Consider the following 18,514-nt stretch of genomic DNA (forward strand, 5'->3'; position numbering starts at 1 on the left):
TTGTTCCATCATACTGGCACCCACACAGTACTACTAATATGGCCATTGTTCCATCATACAGGCACCCACACAGTACTACTAATATGGCCATTGTTCCATCATACAGGCACCCACACAGTACTACTAATATGGCCATTGTTCCATCATACAGGCACCCACACAGTACTACTAATATGGCCATTGTTCCATCATACAGGCACCAACACAGTATACTAATATGGCCATTGTTCCATCATTCAGGCACCAACACAGTATACTAATATGGCCATTGTTCCATCATTCAGGCACCAACACAGTACTACTAATATGGCCATTGTTCCATCATACAGGCACCAACACAGTACTACTAATATGGCCATTGTTCCATCATACAGGCACCCACACAGTACTACTAATATGGCCATTGTTCCATCATACAGGCACCCACACAGTACTACTAATATGGCCATTGTTCCATCATTCAGGCACCAACACAGTATACTAATATGGCCATTGTTCCATCATTCAGGCACCAACACAGTACTACTAATATGGCCATTGTTCCATCATCAGGCACCAACACAGTACTAATATGGCCATTGTTCCATCATCAGGCACCAACACAGTATACTAATATGGCCATTGTTCCATCATACAGGCACCAACACAGTACTACTAATATGGCCATTGTTCCATCATACAGGCACCAACACAGTACTACTAATATGGCCATTGTTCCATCATACAGGCACCAACACAGTACTACTAATATGGCCATTGTTCCATCATACAGGCACCAACACAGTACTACTAATATGGCCATTGTTCCATCATACAGGCACCAACACAGTACTACTAATATGGCCATTGTTCCATCATACAGGCACCAACACAGTACTACTAATATGGCCATTGTTCCATCATACAGGCACCAACACAGTACTACTAATATGGCCATTGTTCCATCATACAGGCACCCACACAGTACTACTAATATGGCCATTGTTCCATCATACAGGCACCAACACAGTACTACTAATATGGCCATTGTTCCATCATACAGGCACCAACACAGTACTACTACTAATATGGCCATTGTTCCATCATTCAGGCACCAACACAGTACTACTAATATGGCCATTGTTCCATCATACAGGCACCAACACAGTACTACTAATATGGCCATTGTTCCATCATACAGGCACCAACACAGTACTACTAATATGGCCATTGTTCCATCATACAGGCACCCACACAGTACTACTAATATGGCCATTGTTCCATCATACAGGCACCAACACAGTATACTAATATGGCCATTGTTCCATCATACAGGCACCAACACAGTACTACTAATATGGCCATTGTTCCATCATACAGGCACCAACACAGTACTACTAATATGGCCATTGTTCCATCATACAGGCACCAACACAGTACTACTAATATGGCCATTGTTCCATCATACAGGCACCAACACAGTACTACTAATATGGCCATTGTTCCATCATTCAGGCACCAACACAGTACTACTAATATGGCCATTGTTCCATCATACAGGCACCAACACAGTACTACTAATATGGCCATTGTTCCATCATTCAGGCACCAACACAGTACTACTAATATGGCCATTGTTCCATCATACAGGCACCAACACAGTACTACTAATATGGCCATTGTTCCATCATACAGGCACCAACACAGTACTACTAATATGGCCATTGTTCCATCATACAGGCACCAACACAGTACTACTAATATGGCCATTGTTCCATCATACAGAGTGAAGGCAATAGAAACTAACAAGTGCTCAGACTTTTTACCCAGATTCCGCCCTCTGTTTATAAATAACTACACTTACTTTAGTACGAAGACCTCAGACTTTTTACCCAGATTCCGCCCTCTGTTTATAAATAACTACACTTATTTCAGTACAAAGACATCATCCATTACCTATATTTCTATTACAATATTTAATTATGAAACAAAGGACTCTGAAAAATAATAAATATGGCATACGCCATGTGATTGTCACCCATTACATTGAAGCTATCTTTCAATATAAACACAACAACTTGTAGACAAAAGAGATTTGTCTTCTCTTCATTTGGAAATAATGTCATAAGAATTCATCATTTCGATCTCTGTATGTGGAAATTTATAATCCTTAAGCTATCACATTAATACAGGTCTTAAAGCGAATAGTCGGGCAAGTGACTGTAAAATCGGTAAAAATGGTATTAATATATCCGGTATAATTTCTTATGAATTAGAAAAATAAAACTTTCCGTCAAAATCGCTGTACATGCGAAGAAAATAATAATATCTATGGGAATCCTAAAAGTCCTCCCGGACGGCTAAGAGTGCAGTTCAATCTTAACGCATGCGCAACACCCACCACTCTCCGTAGTAAACAAAACATGGCTACCGTAGTTTTGAACCAAAATGTTTCCGCCAAAACAACCAACTGACTCACCTAAAATGCGAAAGGAAAGGCAATGGAGCAGCGACAATCCCAACAACTGACTCGGTAAACATTACGACGCATGGAGAGTGTTAATACAACTTGTTATAGTGAAGAGAACAGTTCAAACGAGCACGCGGCTCCGGACCGCTACTGTACGTACCTAGGCCTACTACGTACCCGGTACTCCCTGCTCAGCTGATTGTGAGTGAGTCTTCGTATTTTGATCATTATGTAAATAGTCCCTAGCAGTATTTTTTTCATAAATGAGTGGTCACATATGGTCACATGTTTCATACCTGTTCCCCAATCGCGTAAAACGTAACCCTGGGGTAAATAGCGGTTCTTTAGTGGGGCCTCTTTAGGGGTAATGAATGCCCTGTATGCTACCGGTCAATTCATACAGTTCTGATGTATATATTTATAGATTTTTAATTTGTAAATTTTTGTTCTGTACATGTTCTGGTAGTGTTATACACATACATTGTATATAGGATTTACATTGTAGGTTAATTGGTAAAATTGTATTGTATATGTTCTGATATACACATATACATATATATGTACATGTAGGTTTTAGCTTGTTCTTTAGATATATTTGGAGGACACATACAATATTATTTCTGGTCATAATAATAAATAGTGTTTGTATATTTATTACAACTGTACCTGGTTCATGTGTATATGACAAACTTTACAGAGTTGAAATGTACTGCAGCCATGTATCATTTATAATTATTCTGAATTTTTGTTGGAACTATAGATAATGAATTTTGTATCTTTTTTGAAACAATATTTGATTCTATCAAATGCATCAGTGACACATTCACAACTTATAAAATGTTTTCTCTAAAATAAAAAAAAAAACCTGTAGAATGAACCTACATTTATTCATTTATATATATTTGAAATTGATCATTTCAATTTTTGTCATATTCAACAGATATAAAAAATTGCTGGTTCTTTTTTTCAGGCACCATGCATGCATAGTGACATGAATACAGAAAGTTCATCCCTTGGACCTGTATACAAGTGTATGTATACATATACATACAATTAGCATCATATGAAGACTGAAGAATGTTGATTTGAGTGCTCTTGAAAGTAAACTTTTCCAATATGGACCTAGAAGATCATGAACAGAACATTTAAACAGTATTAATTTATTAAATGTTCCTTTCAACTGTAATCATTAAATAAAATTATGATGCAATACTTTTTCATTGTTTAACTTTGTAGAAATATTTGTTTATATTAGTCCTCTAGATCCAGTGATTATAATTCTTGCATCCATATGCCTGCCCATTTGTTTGTCAGGGCTTGTGAGATAGCTTTTCAATTACTTTTAAAATATAAGGATTTTTTTTACATATAGCAATATAGATAACATTGTCTTAGGATTTCTAAATTCTACTTTACAAGAGAGTAGACTCAACATATAAATAAAACCATAAAACTAGCAAGTTATCTGAAATGTTAAAAATCTTTTTGTCTGAACCAAATTTCACATTTATTGTCTATGTGTAACTTGTACATAGACCATTTATGTATTAATACTGTAGTAACAGTGATTACAAACACATAGACTAAAATGTAGTATGTAGTACTATGTACATCTGTCTTTGATTTGAGTTCTAAACAAAAAAGTGGTACCTATTGGGAAGTTGTGACTTGGGCGGAGGGTGAAATACAGAAGAATAGCTACACATGGAAAAAAGAAAGATATACAGTACCATATGGATTCAAAGTTGCTCCAAAATCAATGAGACTAAATAACCAAAAAAAAAAAGCCATGTAAACCCCAAATATGCAATGACCAGATCAATGATAAAGCACCCTTCCACTTCCAGTTATCTGTAGCTATTTCTTCTATATTTCAACCCCCCACTCAAGTTACAACTTCCCAACCTCATGATTCTTCTGTCTTTTAGCCCCCCACCCCCACCCCCCAACACACACATACCTGATTGATTGTCATGTTATTTCAGGTTCCTATTCAGGTATTATTCCTAAAAACCAAAAAGGGTATACAGGTACACACTGTGTACTCTCAAAGGAGGGGAACCACTTCATTCAAAAATGGAATTTACAATTTCATCTTAATTTTGAAATTTTCAATTTAATTATTAATTACTGGACTATTAAAACAGTATAGAACCCCTCGGCTACATACAAAGTACTGTGGTACACATTTCTCTTAATTAATTACTTTTCTTCAACTCAATCATCTTTTTCTCCAGAGCACAAAAAAGAACAGGAAACAACAGAAAAGGAAAGTAACATACATGTAGGCCTATATGTTTTCTGGAAATATATATGATGTGTTAATTCTCACAGCATAGGCCTACATGAATGTGAAGAATTAAATATTATCAATGTTTGAGAGAATTTCCTAGTTGTAATTCTATAGCAGCTACATGGAATGTACGTTTACATATATACATTGTACGATACATATACATCATAAAAGTTTCTTTCCTTCCAGCTGGACATTCATGTCATCTCTCTCCAGAACTCAAATATTGTTTACAAAAAAAAAAAAAAAAAAAAAAAAAACAACCAGAGACATAGATAATTTAATTAAATCTCTGCAAAAAACTACACGAATAATTGAACACATATATTGTACTTGTAAAATATCTATGTATGAGCTAATTTATTTTCACATCTTTGACAGCTACATGCATGGACGTTCTATGGAACGTTTTCGTGTGGTTTTAAATGGGAAATTATGTTACGATTATTTGTATTTAACCTTCATGATTCGGTTGATGTAAAATACGACGAATGCTATGCTGCAATAATTGCCCCTTGCCGGGGCCCCATCTCTGCATCGGCCGAATATTTGTGTCGATTTCCATGTACAAGATGCTTTTATCGAAAAATGATTACAAAGCATTGTCATTAATGTAAGAATACTTCATTTGCATCAAATGTATCATCTCAAAACAACAATTTGCATACCGCATTAGTGGTTTATCACACGAAACGAAACCGACACGACTGAGAAACACATGTCCATGTTGACATTTCCACGCAGCCTCGTTTTCAAAGAGTTTGGAGAATTTATATTTAGAACTGTGCTAAATTTACACGGGGCTTCCCCAAAATTTCAATGGTCAAAACTGGACACCGTAAGCAGAACTTGACCATCATTATGGTATACAATGACTTTTGGAAGGCCAAAGAACGCATTTAGACTGGTTTCCTTTGCCCGACTATTCACTTTAACGGTTATGTATCCTGCACTTTTCGAAAGTGTGTGTCAAGACTGATTTTTCAAGTAAAAGATAATTGAATGGTACTAAAACTGGTGATAATAACTTGACGGATCTAAGTGTACAGACACACCTTTAAGTCGTTGGACCAGACGATACAATCTGGGCAGTGACAGAAGCCATTATGGCAGCTTACGTAACCGTAGGTAAATCAGGTAGAAGCTGAAGAGGACATTCCATGTAGACGTCTAGCATGGGTGGTCCAAGTCAAACCTCACTTCTCCTATTGATTTAGGATATATCTGCATTTCAACTTGGACCATTGCCTAGCTGTATTTAATTAGAACAAATAATTTCTAGCGTGTCAGGGATCAATCTAGCTCTGATTTATTACCGTTTATGGGTAAATTTCCCCTCAAGGAATGAATTCCCCTCTGGCCTAAAATTCCCCTGAAGATTTGAAAATTCCCCATTTGAAGCTAAAAAATGAATGTTTTTGTAACACAATTTCCCCTGTGACTTATTTTTCATTATTTTTTAGACTTTTGTTTGCAAATTTCTTCATATTTATCATACAGCTACTGCATATTCTATGATAAACTCAAATTTTTCATTATTGAGCTTAAAATTTTGCTTTACTAAATCTAAAAATAAAATTTGTTGTTTTACAGTACTTTTTGATGAAAATGAATATAATTTTGGACCAAAATAAGATTCGAATTCCCCTATACTTCGCCAAATTTTCCCACTATTTTGAAAAAGGGTAGTTCCCCCCAAAACCTAGATTGATCCCTGGATGTTAAATAGGCTTGGCAAACTTGTACAGTAGTAATATCTTGACCTACTTAAAGTTAGCCATGATATAACAACTTCAGATAGACAGTGGAAATGAAATCTGTTTGAAAATCTGTTGTTTGCTTTCAATTAAAGATTGAAAACATTTCATCAGGTGATTTTATCTATGTTTCCAATATCCTGAACAAATAGCCATATTCCTCATCTGCTGCGAGTAATATCCAATTCGGTGCCAGATATAATAAGAATGGGATGGCTGGTTTTTTTACTGCCTTTGTCCGGAAGTGAATGCAACAAATCCATGTGTCATTATTCTATACTTAATTGACATACACATCCAGAACATTCGCCCTTCAGTTGGCATGGATTCTTGTTTCTACCAGCAAGTCAGCGCTTTTGCTTGTCTAAACCTGTTTTTGTAAAATATATACTTTCCCAGAGAATTACATACTCCAATATTTATGGCAGTATATTACCACTAAGTACCTTGATTCTTTATCATCTATAATCACATCTGTTAGAGATTCAAATGCGACTCCCAATGGAATAATATCGATAACACCTATTATGGATTTGTACATTTCCAACTGGTTCTCCATTAAAAGCTTTCTATTTATACATTAGCAATTTTATAAAAAGGCCAAGGCTAACATAGATGTATAGTGCTTGGTATTAGAGTATTCCCATACAATACAAAGGGATGAATAACGGGATTATATTCCAACCATATCTGACCAGGAACAAATGTAAATTTCAATAATTCCAAAACTTGTTTAAAAATTGTCAACGATTGTTAAAAAGCCTGGATTATACATATATCTAGACAAAATTAATTCCTAGAGTGAAGAATTTCCCATTATTTGATCAGAAATCATTTTTCTTTAAATCAGAATTTTTTTCTTAAAATAAGTTTCCTTGTTCCAAATGACCACTTATCAGATTTAGATTATATTTTTAGATAGTAAATCCAGAATCTGCCTTCCATCACTGCCAGTTGAAACTTTAATGTTAAAAGAAATTCTGTCAATATGTCCATACTAATTTATCAATAATGACAATGTGATTTCTACAATAACACATTTTGTTTTAATCTTGAAGAGTGGATTGAATTTTCTAGCTAATATCATCATGCAACATTAAGGTGAATAAAGTGTCTCTTTTTCCCACATTCTCTCCTGAAAATGATTACATTATACTGCCTCAGTTGTCATGTTGGCCAGTTTTAATGTCTAAATGACAAGTACCATTACTTAAATGTATCTTAAAAATAACCATTATATCAATTTGATTTTAAATATGTGACCATTTTTAAGAGAAAAAAAACCTGTATATACAGTTAAGTATACTTAACTTGGAAAATGTTTAATCAAAGCATTGCAAGCATCTACTTGACTTGTTGGTTTTTTTGTTGTTTTTCCATACCTTAACCAATCTAGGGCATAAAGGTTCACAACAATAACTCATCTTTAAATTTAACGAAGCATAACCAATTAGGAACATGTTACTAAAAAGTACCATTTCCATTAAATATTGAAATACTATCTTAAAACACAATACATCCTGTATCGGGAGAGTCTATTGATTTTATCATGTTGATCATCTCAATGGTGAAATTGTAATCCAATTCCAGCACTCCTGTCTGTGTAAATTCAATTTATCTTTCACCATCAGCCGTGTGTAACTTCCTCTAAAACAGATTTCTTCAATACAAATATGTAAATCTAGTGATAATACTCAGTTTTAAAAACACTCCCAATTATAATTTGTTTACATTTTTTCCCCAGAGTTTTTTCAGAGTTTCCAATTCTTTTAAAAGAGAGGAAACTTTCCCTGTATGTGATATTTTCATCTATAAATCAATATATGGTATGCTACCCTACCTCCTAAAATGACATTAAAACAAAAGGCCACATAAATCGCTGATCATGTCCCTAACCAAATTAGTCATTAGTAACAACTAAATGAGATTTTGTACCAGAACTGTACATGATGATCAAGGATAAGTATACTTCAGTACATGTGTAGGACACTAAACTCCAGTGGCACATTTGTTTACTTAACCAGTATGGATCATCAGTGTCACAGTTACAATGGTCATTAAAACAAAGGTCAAGGGAATATAACTTGACCTATGGTCAATAGTGACCAAAAGTTCGTAGTTTGTAGCCAAACGTTTGAAGGCTATAAGTCTTTAATCTATTTGTTAAATATTGCTTAAGCTTAATATCAATACATGATTTTTGAAAAACTGAATTCTTCTCTGAATTAAAAAAGTATGTGTACTACAAAATCTCTCTCAATTCCCTTTAAAATCCACAAAAAATGTAACAAAAAATCCTTGAAAATCAGTATTATTCAAAAGTATTTTGACTAAAAATTTAGTACGATCTTTAAAGTTGTGATTTTTATAGAAGATATTCACACAACCTTTTCTGAAGCTATTTGTCAGACCGACCTGAGATGCCGACCTAGCCTACTGTAATCCTCTTGTCTGTTCATGTGTCTCCTTCACTAATTGGCATGTTATTTGAATCCCTACCTTTTTTCTTCCTCGTCCAAGTACATTGGGGGATGTGAACTCTAAAATCCCAATGCCCTTATCTGCATTCTTTGTGTGGCGTTCAATTAGATGATTTTCAACCTTCTTTATTGCCAAATCTTTACTCTAGGTAGATATTATTCACCTATTTTAGTTATTTCATCTTTGCATATTACAGAGTTATGCCCCTTGTGGGTAGGTTAATCAGCTGTGATGTCATAATTTTGTGAGCGAAACCAGTGTTGTTTTTTCTGAAAACTATTATGTCACACTTGCAAACACACGACATCTCAATCAATACCTCCCAACAAGGGAAGATAACTCTGTAAGAAAGGCAAACAGAACCGAGTTTTCATCAAAGAAAAAATCAAAGATTCACAAAATAAATGTAATTCAGTTTTGGTTTGTTTAGTTTTACGTCCTATTAACAGCCAGGGTCATGTAAGGACGTGCCAGGTTTGTTGGTGGAAAGCCGGAGTACCCGGAGAAAAACCCCCGACCAGCGGTCAGTACCTGGCAACTGCCCCACATGGGATTCGAACCCACATCCCAGAGGTGGAGGGCTTGTGGTAATATGTCGGGATATCTTAACCACTCGGCCACCGCGGCCCCATCTAATTCAGCATAGATATCTTTCCCAAAATATGTTAGTGAAGACATTACAACTATTTCATTTTAAACCTAATACTTATATCGACAATATAGCTGGGCATACATATTTACTTCAATATTCCTAATCTACATAAATTCAGTTCTTTAAGAATGCTGTGCTTCAAAATTCTTTAAATGTAATCTCAAATTTTAATGAAAAATGTCTGGTTTGCATGCTATTTAACATTATTTCGTCTTCTGTGAATTATTGTCCTATCTCATGTCATAATGAAAATGTATTTGGTGTGAAAAGAAAAGTTCCTGTCTAACTACCATTGACAGTTGATTGTTGTGTTGATGGCTTGTTAAGTTGTCTGATCATGTTATGTCATCAATCAATTGATAGACAATTTGTTTCTATTAGGTCCATCATAATTCATCATTTACTGTGTAACAGAGTCATTGACCTAACAAGTAGACGATGATAAAGTTTGATTTTCTTTCATTAGTGAAAATATTTCAAAATAAGGTTTTTACGTAATGATTTCATAGTCATGGATGTCTCCAAGACTCTTGAAAAGAGTAATGAACATATTTCAAGTACAATTTAGGCTCAAACATACACTAACAAATCTGAACTAAAATAGCCCATTCCAAGTGTTTTACTATGGTAATCAAGGAGTATCTAAAGTTAGTTTTTGTACGTTTAAGATTTCCCTCAAGGATAATAACATAATAAAAAAGAAAAGAAGTTATTTCTGATTCTGACACTTATCAAAGACTACGGCCATTTTGACCATCCATCCCCATTGACCGTTACAGCATCATACCAACATCATATATAAGTAAGTGGTCCTCTGAGAGCTGACCTACAAGATGTCACAATGTCGATGACAGATCTGACCTAGTCCATTCTAATATGGTAAATGATAGATACAACTACAGTAGACAAGTCTTTAATACTGTTGCTGAAGTATAAAGAAAACTTTATGGTGAAAAAGAACATTCTCCCAGCCAGCTAGCATTGTTTTGAGGTTATATAACGCAACAAGAGATACACTAAACATTCTTTCAAGTCGGCTAGGTTGGTCCTAAATTCTACCACAACTTAGGACAAAGTCTCAAAGACAACATGTTTACACCAAAGTTCTGTCACAGGATTTAAAAGCCAGATAGCCAGTCCGAGGTTCCAAGTCATATAAATAATTTACTATAAACCAGAAAGTTGAGAACCATGACATGATATTCAAAACTCTTTAAAACCTTTACCAATAACAGCAAAAGAACTTTTGAACTTCTTATCAATATAAATAAAAAATAACCAATAATTGCTGTTTATCAAAGTGCAACTATTGGAAATATAAATGATATTTTTTTAAAGAAACTACACACAATTGTGATATTTTGTTGAATGTCTTTATTACCTATAAATTTGCTTGATAGAATAGAATATCAATTCAATCTAGCTAATGGAGAAAAACATCTGAAAAAATTCTCAATTGAATATATGAGAAAGTCAAATTATATTCAAAGAACAGAAAGCCTTTCAAAACCAAAACAAACATCAGGATATCAAAGCACCAATCAAAATAGCATAACAAATAATTACATTGATTTGATTAACACCAAAAATAGATGGAAGTTTTACCCCGAAGTACCCACTATACGGCTCCCTGTGTCCTTGAACACCTGAAATGGTAATAAAACTACCTAACTACTCAGCATATGACCAATAAACACAGTCCATCCTTAATTTCCCGACCTTATTTCTACAAGTACCTGCTACCCCTCCACAACCAAAGTGCATCAACCCAATCGATGGATGGAATGGTTCATGTAGAATAATGTGGGAAGGAAAGGTAAATGTAAGTGGGTGTATGTGATCAGTTATTTGTATGATGTCCAGCCCAAACCTTTGCCAGAAGCATTAGAAATTGGAGCACAGAAAACAAATGCTGGTCAAGTCTTTATTGATTCCTGAACTACCCCTTGGGGCACCTGCTTGCCTGTGACAATACTGTCAGTGCTGAACTGGTGCGGAAATTGTCACCAAGCCGAACTGATGCCGCTAATCTGTTGTTTTTAGATATCTTAACAAGTAGAAGTGACAGAGAAATGATTTTTTTCTCAATGAATCTGGGTAATTCCCTGGAGGTGTTGTTATGTTCCATCTCTAATAACGCTATTCCCTACCACTGAGTGTGGGAGGATGGGAAGGTCAATTGTTTTCTGACTAAAACAACTTAAACCAGAGTTGTTGTTATCCGTACAGACTGAACACAACAATAATTAGACAAAAATTAATTACCCTATTCAACTCAATAAGCACCGTCCCTAAAAGCGCCCCTCCCTCTTTTTGAGGCCACAATTTTGCTTACCTCAAATAAAATGTCAATTGAAAGTAAGAATTGGGTCCTAATAAGAACCCCCTCCAGGCTTTCAGCGCAGTTGGTGCTAATTGTGTAAAAGGTTAACAGAAATGGGGTGCACATATTTTGACAGCGAAAATGTAAACAAATCACTTGTCGCCCCTTCTCCCATGACTTATGTGGATTAGCTTGAGCGAATCGTGCATTTTTAGTTTCAATCAACACATCTCATCGATAGAATTTGGAAGTCACTGTACACGCAAAAATTGTTGGTTTTAAATTTCCTCTCAATATCTGTGTCTGATCACATTAAAAAAATGCAAACAACTACCGTCGGCCATTTTCTCGCTTCAAGCTCCCCAATGCAGCCACACCTCTGGGTATAAGCCACACCTCTGGGTATAATATGATAACATTAAAAAAACATCTCTGAAGAATACAAGCATTAAAGGGACAATTCAGTCTAAGAGAACATTAAAATTTATATATATATCGGATAAAACCCAGTTCTTATGGAAATTAGACCAGTCAGTTTTTCTGTGATATGCCAGAAAAGCCCATGGTGGTGAAATGCGTGTGTGTAATGTTCAAACTTGCTCGCTGTCCACCATTACATGTTGTGGTCGAACATCTTGTATGCCGAACCCTGTCCCTTGCTCGTAGAGTAACGTTACTTTTGTCTAGAACTGCTCAAATCGCTCTGACAGTTATGTGTTTACCTTATTAGGTGAATTGTCTTGCCTAAAAAATCATTTTATCACCTCCACAGTGGTTATGTAGTTCATTTGTTTAACGTGCGTGACTTTGGCTCGGATATGGGTACAGGGTACATATTGTACCTGCTTAATCGTATTGATCAACAATTTGATATTACAACTGTATCGATTATTCGACTAATCGTTTCAGCCCTAGAATTTGTCAATATTTTATATCATATGTTTCATAAGAAATGTAGAACAATACTTTTATGTCATATTTTGCTTCTTGGTTATGTAAAAGAATTAGCCTGAGTGAATTGTCCCTTTAATCCTAATGAATTCTTCTTCGAGGGAGAAACTAGTAATCAAGTATTGTAAGTCTCTTTCTATACACCAATCGCAGCGCGTTACAAGTCCTTGATTTCAGTAATTCAAACCTTTTTTTAAAATTGTCTTGTTCTAATTTAATCTGTGGCACATTAATTGAGCATCTGAGTGTATAGAGTGTATACATCACAAACCCGAGTTTCAAGGTTATAGAAAGCCAGTATTCTGTGACAATCAATTACATTAATTACATTGTCATTAGCTTTTGTGGGAAATACTTTGATCAAATCCCGATGTTAATGTGTTGGTTGTAACAGATGCTTTCTGTTATTCACAGTAACCTAGGCAACACTTTGTATAGATATCTCACGAAAATGAGCCACCCATCAGAGAAGTATATCATTCCCTTACATGATTGCTTTCTCAAGATTTCATATGTCAATGGTATTTTATTTTGATATACAACCTTATGTCTTCAGAAGCAGAAAACCAAATTGACATGACAGGAAAAAAAATCGGTGAAGTCATTTCCTACAGAAAACACCAGCAAAACAATAGGGTAATGTTTTGGGAGTTTCATTACAGCCTCAAGTCGAGCTGAAAACAGATTTCTTAACATGCAATAGCTGTGACAGATCTTCTTAATTCCGTCTGAAGCTGTCTACTGAAGGATCGTTTGAATTTCTCTCCCCACTTCAACTCTCTGCAGTAAACTAATAACCCTGTCGTGAAAGAGGAAACGGTGAGCTTAATTAGTTGCCAATTTCTAAAGTTTTGACTGGTTTTATATTTGCGTCAGCAACACTTGTGCTGCCCAAAATAGCCCCAGAGATGATTTTTTCTTTGATTGAACAACCAACCTGTTTGCTCATCCAAACTTTTATCTACAGTTGGAAAGTGGGTCAAAATTGATTACAACTTGTGAGATTATTTCCATACATTCATCTCTTTCATATCATCCCCCTCTCAAAGACATAAGAGATGCACAAGTGCACACCAACCCATCGAGGCTGTTGTTATTACAGAATAATTTCAATGAATAATAGACAAACTTTTTTGTCTCTTGTCATTGTTAATTTTGTCAATTTATTATGTTGTGCTACTATTCAAAATCTGAAATGTATATGTTATAACTATGACCCTTATATCAACCCCTTACACATCTACATACATGAAGTTTTACCTTAAATCAATCCCTTACAAATCTACATTCAAGAAGTTTTACCTAAAATCAACCCCTTACACATCTACATTCAAGAAGTTTTACCTAAAATCAATCCCTTACACATCTACATTCAAGAAGTTTAACCTAAAAATCAGTATCTACTCTTGAAACAAACATTAATTCATCAAGATGCATTTATTACCTCACCACTTTCTGAATTGAAACGGGAATTGAATATCAATTATGTTTTATGGCCAAACTAATTTAAATTTTATTGTCCGTATGATACTGTTAAAGTATATATCACCAAACCAATGCTAGCCAATACACAGAGATAATCAACACCATCCCTACAACACAGTCTGTGTGATTACCACTATCTCTTTCTTTTCAATTTATAGCTGTTTTCTGACAGCTATTTCTCCATTAAATATTCATAATTTCTCCCAAGTGAAAATTAAACCCAAAGGCAAATCAAGCAAAACATTAATGCTTAAACCAAGGGACTCCTTTCACAATATTCCAATTAATTTTGGTGACAATGTTTTAAGTCTGACAGAGTTGTCTCCCTTCCAAAAGCTATGCAAGCAAGAAATAGATGCAAAAATGAATAGAGGGAATATAAGCAATGAGTTGAATTACATCATTTCAAGATTTAATTTTGATATAACTATTACTGGAATATAGACAGAAGGCTACTGAATATAACAGAATACAATGTACCTAAACTGCAATAAATCTTTGGTCCTAGTCTTATTTTAGGAGTATTTGGTAATACACACACAAACACACAATTTTAAGGTTTCAAAATAACATATTTTCTGGTGAATGTTAAAGTGAATGTTAAAAAGAAAACTTATCTACCGTATTTGACCCAATATAAGTGCTCATGTCCCTATAAGCGCCCCTCCCCCTTTTTGAAGCCTCGATTTCAATCGCCCAGGCATAAACAAAGACCAAAACTACACAAAACTGTTTAGATTTGAAATAACTTCATTTTATTGGCACCTCTTCATTTTTTCCCAATTTTTTAAACACCCTGGGCACTTATTGGATAGAATACAGTATGTTAATTGGTCACTTTATTCTCTCTTTGTTCTAATAACAATGTCTCTCTTTTCCTGAGTAATATCTCAAATAGCTAGGCCTTATATCCCTTCAAATTGGTCAATTGAACTCGTCTCTTTGGTTACAATATATGTCCCTTAATTGTAGAAACATCAATACCATCTATTAACCTTGAACTTGGTTTGTGAATGATTCTATTTGCTTTTTGGCTACACATTCTGCCTTAAAGTTGTATGGTCTATCATTTTCGCTCTTTTTGTCATTGTGAAAACAGTTTAAGTGTCATACACATTTTTCTCCGTCTGTCCGAGGTTTAAACTTTCTATTTTTACCACTTTTTATAAAGTTGCAGCACTGGAAGTATTTTTAATTATAAAAGTAAAAAATCTTTTTAGTGTGTACACGTTTAAAATAGCTTGGAAGTATCAGAACTGTTCCGATCTATACTGGTATTACCGATATTGAGCACGTGATACGGTTCGGGAGGTTCCGATTGATACGGGTATCGCCGATGTCGGTCACGTGATGCAACTCGGTTTTCCGATATTACCCAAAAGTTTGAAACATGGCGTTGACTGTGCCAGTTCTTTCAAAACGTGTGATATTTCATGCGACATTTACCGCTATGTCAATAGTATATTGGTGTTTTCATGGATCTGAACCATCATATATAAGCATTCATATTCACACATTGTATGTTTTATGATTGTTTGTGATGGTGAAATTTACAAGAAATATACAACTTTAAGTCTGGTGACATCTATAGCAGTTACATAAATTTGATTAAACATGTTTATCCCCCTTTGTTTAGGACGACATTTTGCAAAATACAAAAAATAAATATTTTTGCAGGAAAATTAATGTTAAAGATGTTCCACTGCTGACAAATGGTATTCTTTCACTATCAAAAGCAGGAGTAGACGATATAGTATTTTTCTTCAGTTACTAAACTTACTTACTTTACACCATTACCACCATTGAAAAGTTTGAGCTTCTAATTTTACTTTAAGTTAAAAACATGAAAAAGAATTAATTGCATCTCGAAAAAAATCTGTGGCACTATATTCTATATGGAATGAAGTATTGATTGCGCATGCACCAAAGGCAAAAGAAATTATTTTATGTTATTTTTTGTGTTAATTATACCTTTATATACACGATTATTCACAAATAATTGTTCAAATAATGAATATCATTTATGCTCTGTCAGCGGTGGAGCATCTTTAACAAATATGAAGAAAAGTGTTAATGAATACAAAATTCAGTAATTACTAAAATTCTGCGTCTATAATGTCCCTATCTTGCATCTAAATTGCTTAATTAAAATGACACTTTATAGAACCAAATCAAAATGCAGCATCCTGCACTATCCTGGACAATATCAGTATCGCTGACCATCTTGTGGTTGTAACATGGATAGGTTGTATACACTCGATGGGAAACTGGTGGAAATAGACATAAACTTAAATAATATTATAAGTAATAAAGCTGGAATTCCAAGTTACATAAATTAATTTACATGGTATGTGATGCCACAGTTAACTTGAAAATTCCATCAATTTAATAGCTGATGCAGAAAGCATGACAGTGATGTAAACACTGGATGGACAGAATCATGTGGAAATATTCTGCATGGATCACCAAATTAAAAGTAGACAAATATAATTAACTGCTACATTGAGAAGTACATTTAACAGAGAAAAAAATCAATATAATGATTAGCTTTACTGAATTCAGTTCCACTGAATAACGATACGCTATTAAGAGATGGGATAGTATTTAATCAAATTCAGGAGTGCATCCAATTGCCGAGCATACGATGCACTTGAACGTCACCCAATATACCGTAATGGAGGTCCCAATTTACCAAGTTTTGTTTACAGGTTGTGAATATGTTGGCCCTAGTTTAGTTGTCACAGTGTTAATCCAATCCAATGTCAATAAGAACAATAACAGGAGTAACACATCGTACATTTATAGATACCGGGCCCTGACAGCACTCAAGGCGGATAATTGTGAATGTGCGGTGAATTTCACCGCTTTATTCAGTATGCCTGTTTTATAAACTGTGGATCAGGCAAGCGTTTTGCTTGTTGTCAGACTATTACTGCATTAATGTCACTTTGACATTCAGACATGATATCGTCGTTTTCAATGGCCGACACCCCGCCGTGGGGACATTTACATGTACCTGGTGATAATTGCACATGTTGCTACCATCACATCTGAACGTACCTGTGTAATATTCATACAGAAAGCGTGAAATTGTGATGCTGCATCGACTCTGTATCATTTTCATTTAAGTGCAATTTTTATTTATATTTTTTTTTTAAATATTTCGCAAAGCTGACAGACATTGTAGCACAGCTGTATTTGAAGCTGAAGCAGTGTTTACCTTGCTATTATGGAGAATATTAAGTGGACTATACCATACACTATTCCGTGACATTCCTCTTCTAGCACTTGTCATATACCACTGGGGATCATTCTACACAATGGTTTATACTCTCGGTTCAAAAATGCATTGCTAGCCAAGCATATCTAATGAAAATTGATAAACTTTGAAGATTCAATGTGGGATCAGCTCACTTTAGACCGATGTAACAATTAGTCAACAGGACACATGTATATCGGTGCCAACAACTGACAACCAAAAAATGGCTTAGTGTACACTACAACCAGGCGGCGAATGGGTTTAGCTTGACGGACGTCGGAGATGGTAGCGGATTATTCCCAGCACCTTTGTTATAACTATTGATCTGCCGTGGATAATGGAGGTGTAGAAATCTAAATCGTACTGGATTAGCGTTTTTTCTGTCAATCTTTTTCAGTTGTCAACAATTGAAACATGTTTCGTGTTGTAAATCAGCGGGAGGTGAGTTGGCTCCAATTTTTTTCCCTCGCATCTTTTTAATTTTCGTATTTCAAGTAGCGGAAGATACAGCCATATAACTATATCAACTTTAAACATAAATATAGTCTAGTCACATGAGACATCAAAGCTAAGGCTGTATAAAGGTTTTAAAGCTGGAAGTATTTAAAATGTGAAATTACACCAAATTTTGTAAAATGTGCTATAATGAAATCATAGCCGGCTTGAAAGCTGGTTCCAATAAATCTTTACATGAAACCTTAAAGCTGGAATCGAAACATCTGAAGGTTAACACTCACAGAAAATTGAAAGTTAATTAGATCATATATATCTTATCTTTGATTGATCCAACAGTTATAGAATTTACAACCTAACGTAAAGCAACATCAAGTGAATTTTATTTAAAATGCAAAAGAGCAAAAAGTA

General features: G+C 34.8%; 1 long non-coding RNA gene across 1 annotated transcript; it reads left to right on the forward strand.

Moving 5' to 3' along the window:
* The first annotated feature begins 2,179 nt into the window (after nt 1-2,179).
* On the forward strand, nt 2,180-3,659 carry LOC138329076 (uncharacterized). The gene is made up of 2 exons (XR_011209402.1): nt 2,180-2,650; nt 3,420-3,659. It is a non-coding gene; the product is annotated as an uncharacterized lncRNA (long non-coding RNA).
* Nucleotides 3,660-18,514: the final 14,855 nt, after the last annotated feature.

This window comes from Argopecten irradians, chromosome 8, assembly GCF_041381155.1.
Source record: "Argopecten irradians isolate NY chromosome 8, Ai_NY, whole genome shotgun sequence".
NCBI lineage: Eukaryota > Metazoa > Mollusca > Bivalvia > Pectinida > Pectinidae > Argopecten > Argopecten irradians.